The sequence below is a fragment of the Ischnura elegans genome, chromosome 4, assembly GCF_921293095.1.
Source record: "Ischnura elegans chromosome 4, ioIscEleg1.1, whole genome shotgun sequence".
Taxonomy (NCBI): domain Eukaryota; kingdom Metazoa; phylum Arthropoda; class Insecta; order Odonata; family Coenagrionidae; genus Ischnura; species Ischnura elegans.
In genome coordinates, this window is record NC_060249.1 from 98,997,704 (window position 1) to 99,003,357 (window position 5,654).

The following is a 5,654-nucleotide window of genomic DNA, read 5'->3' on the forward strand; positions in this document are numbered from 1 at the left end:
AAAGAGAGATGTTTTGCCTAATGTGAAACTATAGAATTCTATTTTTCCCCAAAATAACTACAGGCTGATAAATATTAGATATAAAACAAGCAGTCAAATATATCAAAACTCGCACCTAAAGTTTTTGGGATTCCGTAAAGGTTTACGGCTACAGTCCGCCGCACGCCTATCGAGAAGACTTGCGATAAAGTATATGAGTGCATTCGTGGCATAGCATTCAAGTCACGATTTTCGATCACAGATCATTGAAAATGCCGCTCAGGGGAAACACAGAAAGCAAAAGCGGGCAATGTGGAGTCAGAGAATTTCTTAAAATACTGCATTTACATAAAAAACGAGGATAATAAACTATTCATCGCTCCACGACACACTCATGATTTACTATTGAGTGACCATGAGGCACTAAAAATGGAAATAAAACAAAAGAACGCAAGTTACCTCGCCATTTTTCACCGACAAGAAAGGTACGTCAGTCAGTGCCTCAGCGTCGTCGCTAACGTAGACAACTCTTAGCGTTCATTTGGGTAGTGTGTCGCTTGCCTGTTCGCAATTAGCGAATGAACGAGAACTCAAGGAGGGCAACGTCAAACGGAATCCTGTTTCTCCACGGAAGACACCCACCAATTAGCACTCGGGCCGCAGTGAATTAAGAGGGAAGGTACGACGTAAAGATAGAGGGAACGATACATGAGAGGGAAAATAGGGGGATATGAATTGGTAAAGGAAGTAGAAGTGGAAGTGAACTGACTGAAGATCACATGAAAAAATGATTGGAGCATTGGAACTCTAGAGCAGAGCTCAGAAGTATTTGAATGGAATATCTTTGGTGGAAATACTTAGCAAATATGCCTCATCATTTCCATTTCATCAAGTGATATATTTTGGTAAAGTCGTGACGTCACAGATCGGTAGTCATTTGTTTATTTTTCTAAACAAACTTTTTCAGCCTTTATTAAAGCAATGGGTGAAACTTTGGCCACTCTTCCAACACGGTTGCTTCTTAAGGATTTTATGTCCAAGCAAATATTTTTCAAGGTAATGCTGGGATTAAGTTCTGTTCTTTAATACTTGCGTATACGATAAATTCATTAAAATAATATTTTATTGGGTAACTCTATAATTTTTTTGAAAAGATGATCAGGTATACGAAACAATGATAAGTGTTCAACGAAATATTTTCATTGATGGGAAATATTATTTGTTTGGAGAACACAGAACTATAGGCCCATATCTATCTTACCTTGTATGAGTAAAATATTAGAAAAATATGTGGCAGACATTCTGTTAAATTTTTTGGAGAAAAATAGAGCAATTTTTGAGCATCAATATGGTTTTCAAAAAAAGAAAGGTACAAAGGATGCCTTAGAATACTTTTCAGAGAATATTCGAAATAATTTAGATAGAGGAAAGAATGTTGTAATAACTTACATTGATTATAAAAAGGCTTTTGATATGGTTGATCACACATTGTTGCTTAAAAAGTTATACAATATTGGAGTGAGAGGGTTGTTGCTTGATTGGTTTAAAGATTATTAATTTAATAGAAAGATGGTAGTGAAAGTTCAAAATGTTGTTAGTGATATTACCAGCATAAAAATGGGAGTGCCCCAAGGATCGATTCTGGGGCCAATTTTGTATTTAATTTATGTTAATGATATGCATGAATGTATTAAAAAATGTAATTTACTTTTGTATGCTGACGACAGTCTTGATATCTAGTCATGTCAACTTCAAAAATGCCGTCAATAATATGCAGAATGATATCAATAATATGTTAAAATGGTCCCATGACAATAATTTAATTTTAAATGAAAAAAAATCTAAAACAATGCACATCACTTATCTTGCTTCTAATATTAAATCAATACATATTAAATCTCACGGTCATGAATGTCTACATTCCAACATGATAACTTGTAACTGTAATATTTTAGAACAAGTGAACGAATATAAATATTTGGGTTTGATAGTTGATTGTAATTTCACTTTTAATTCTCATGTATCAAAATTGAACCAAAAGCTCAGATGCATTATGTACAAATTTTATTATCTGAAGGACAGCGTGTCACGCCTTCCCTCGGCCTATGATCCGATGGGACCGCCTACCATAGTTAATACCCGGCAGCTCCCGGCAGGCTCCGATCTCTTGAGTCGTGGGCTGACCTCATAGGAATTTCAATTTTATGGGCGCCAGGCAACCAGAGTTGCCTTCCTATGGACAGCACTGAAGGGAGGCTTCACACAATTGTCACACTTAACATGGCAATTAATTTATTGCAGAATTTAACAAACATAAAGATTTCCTTTTAAACAAATACCAATAAATTACAGTGCGACATACATACAAGATACCATGAGAATATTGTCTTTTCTTCTGGTACCAAATTTGAAGATTCGAGACAGGAGAATGCTGGATCTCGGCTCATATCTGCCAAAAGGCAGCCGGATCTCTGAGACAGGAGAATGCTGGATCTCGGCTCATATCTGCCAAAAGGCAGCCGAATCTCAGCTACGTATATCCAGGAAATCACCTGAGTGGTGTCCACAGCCCCAGAGTACTTGCCCTGGAGAGAACAAGAGATGGGATCGACCCATGTTTCAGCAACCGGCCAGAAACCAGTTAATTGCACCCAATGCTGTGCACATGCAGAAATGAGGCTGATCCACTTACCGAAGAGCGTCGGGAGATACGGCTTAATATCCTTCGGGCGCTATCTCTATGCGTAGGCTGGACACTCTCTGAGTCGACCACTGTCGACCGGACTCCTGTCTACTCTCTCTCTGTCTGTCCTCCGTCTCCCCGTCCTCACATACGCATGTTCGCTCGCCTCTCTCACCAGACTCGCCTCCTGGCTGACGCATCGTTACCTGGGCTCTCCCGGCCAGCCCACCGACCTATCCAGGAGGGGAGGGGGGTTTTGGTGGGAGGTGGGTGTGTAGGTAGGGGAAGGTTTATTTGGGAAGGGGAGGGGTGGTTGCCTGAACCATGACTCCGCACGCCCAGCGAAGGGAATACGGGGGAAATGGGGGAGTGAGTCACCGTGGAACCGGCCGGTTAAGGCAAGCCCAGTGGAGTTTTCAGGGTGAACGTTACATTCCCCCCCCTTCCTAAATAAAAAAATTTTTCCCTGGAAAAATTTTTGTATTACACCGGCTTTAAGTCTTTTATATGCCAGGGACCATCTGTTAGTCCCTGTTCATCCTGGAGAAGGTAAGCCTTATTTCCTACTTTAGAGTGGACTAGATAAGGACCTAAATATTTTGGTGCTAATTTGGAAGAAAAGTAATTAGCAGCATTGGATTGTACAAAGTTTCTCCTTAAAACTTTCTGTCCGGGCTCTATATTCACATCTCTCCTCCGCAGGTTATAGTAATGGGAATTCTTTTTATAAGCTTGCTGTAATCGCTCAACAACTTCCTTCCTTATTTCCTTGACCTTCTCTAGGTGTTCTAAATGTTTTCTACGATTTTGAAAATCTGGAATCTCTCTTCCATTAATTTGTATTTTCCTTAATGTCCCATTTAAGAAAATCTCTTCCCCAAATACTAGTTTATGAGGACTACATCCTGTCACCTCATGATCGGCAGAATTTATGGCATAATTAATTTTAGATAAATTTTTATCCCAATGGCGATGATTGTTGCCAACATATGCAGCTATCATGGTTTTTATTACCCTATTAACTCGTTCTGTGGGATTGCTCTGGGGATGGTAATAAAAATTATACATAATTTTTACACCATACTTCTCACATAAATCTTTAACCTTATTACTCTTATATTGCACACCATTGTCACAAAGTAAAGTATGGGGAGCCCCAAATTTCAAGAACACATCATCCTCTAAATGGTTTCTAACATTGTCGGCGGTTGCCTTTCTCATCGGTTTCATTATCACATATTTTGAAAACATACAACAGGTCACTACTAAATACATGAATCCATTAATTGACTTAGGCAAAGGCCCGATAATGTCAGATGATACTATCTGAAAAGGTTTTGTAACAAGTCTTTGATCTCCCATGAATCCCAATGGTGCATTCTGAGTAGCCTTGTATTGATTACAAATATCACAACTTTTAATATATTTGACAACATCTGCCTTCATCTTAGGCCAATAATATAATTTTCTTAGTCTACTGACTGTTTTCAGACACCCATAATGTCCTGCTGCCGGATCATCATGGCATTCTATCATTACTTCTTTCCGCAAATCCTTAGGGATGATTCTAACCCACTGATGAGATTGGTTCCAACCTGGATCAATATATTTATAGATCTGATAATCTTGGACCTTAAATTTTGGATATGACTCAGGTTCATCTATTATTCCTTTTCTCAGACTCTCATACCAAATATCTTGGCTCTCTCCCATGACTGTAATTAAGTTTAAACTTATCCCATCATTCGGTAATGGGTTTCTAGATAAAGCGTCTGGAACAGTATGTTCCTTCCCTTTTCTATGCACAATCTTAAATCTGTATTGCTGCATTCTGACAGCCCAACGACCCAATCTCCCTCTGGGGTCTTTTAAATTATTTAACCAAACTAAACTAGCATGGTCTGTTACCACAGTGAACTCATAGCCCTCAAGATATCCTCTCAGCTTTTCAATAGCCCACAATACAGCTAAGCATTCAAGTTCAGTAGTACAATATTTCTTTTCTGCTTTAGAGGTGCCCCTACTAATAAAAGTTATCACCTTATCTTCTTGGTACAAGACTGCTCCTAGACCTTGATTGCTAGCATCACAGTGTAATTCAAATTCTTTTGAAAAATCAGGACATGTTAAAATAGGAGCGGATATTAATTTCTCCTTAATAACTTTAAAAGAATGCTCACATTCCTCTGTCCAATCATACTTATTCTTTTTGGAAGTTAAAGCATTCAAAGGCTGCATGATGCTAGAGAAATTCTGAATAAATTTTCGATACCAAGAAGCGAGCCCGGCTAGCTCAGTCGGTAGAGCATGAGACTCTTAATCTCAGGGTCGTGGGTTCGGGCCCCACGTTGGGCGCCATTTTGTCACGCCTTCCCTCGGCCTATGATCCGATGGGACCGCCTACCATAGTTAATACCCGGCAGCTCCCGGCAGGCTCCGATCTCTTGAGTCGTGGGCTGACCTCATAGGAATTTCAATTTTATGGGCGCCAGGCAACCAGAGTTGCCTTCCTATGGACAGCACTGAAGGGAGGCTTCACACAATTGTCACACTTAACATGGCAATTAATTTATTGCAGAATTTAACAAACATAAAGATTTCCTTTTAAACAAATACCAATAAATTACAGTGCGACATACATACAAGATACCATGAGAATATTGTCTTTTCTTCTGGTACCAAATTTGAAGATTCGAGACAGGAGAATGCTGGATCTCGGCTCATATCTGCCAAAAGGCAGCCGGATCTCTGAGACAGGAGAATGCTGGATCTCGGCTCATATCTGCCAAAAGGCAGCCGAATCTCAGCTACGTATATCCAGGAAATCACCTGAGTGGTGTCCACAGCCCCAGAGTACTTGCCCTGGAGAGAACAAGAGATGGGATCGACCCATGTTTCAGCAACCGGCCAGAAACCAGTTAATTGCACCCAATGCTGTGCACATGCAGAAATGAGGCTGATCCACTTACCGAAGAGCGTCGGGAGATACGGC

The 5,654-nt window shown here is 40.0% G+C and overlaps 1 non-coding gene across 1 annotated transcript; it reads left to right on the forward strand.

Annotated features, from left to right (window-relative positions):
- Positions 1-4,944: 4,944 nt before the first annotated feature.
- Positions 4,945-5,017, forward strand: Trnak-cuu. Its single transcript has one exon. It is a non-coding gene; the product is annotated as a tRNA-Lys (tRNA).
- The last annotated feature ends 637 nt before the right edge of the window (positions 5,018-5,654 follow it).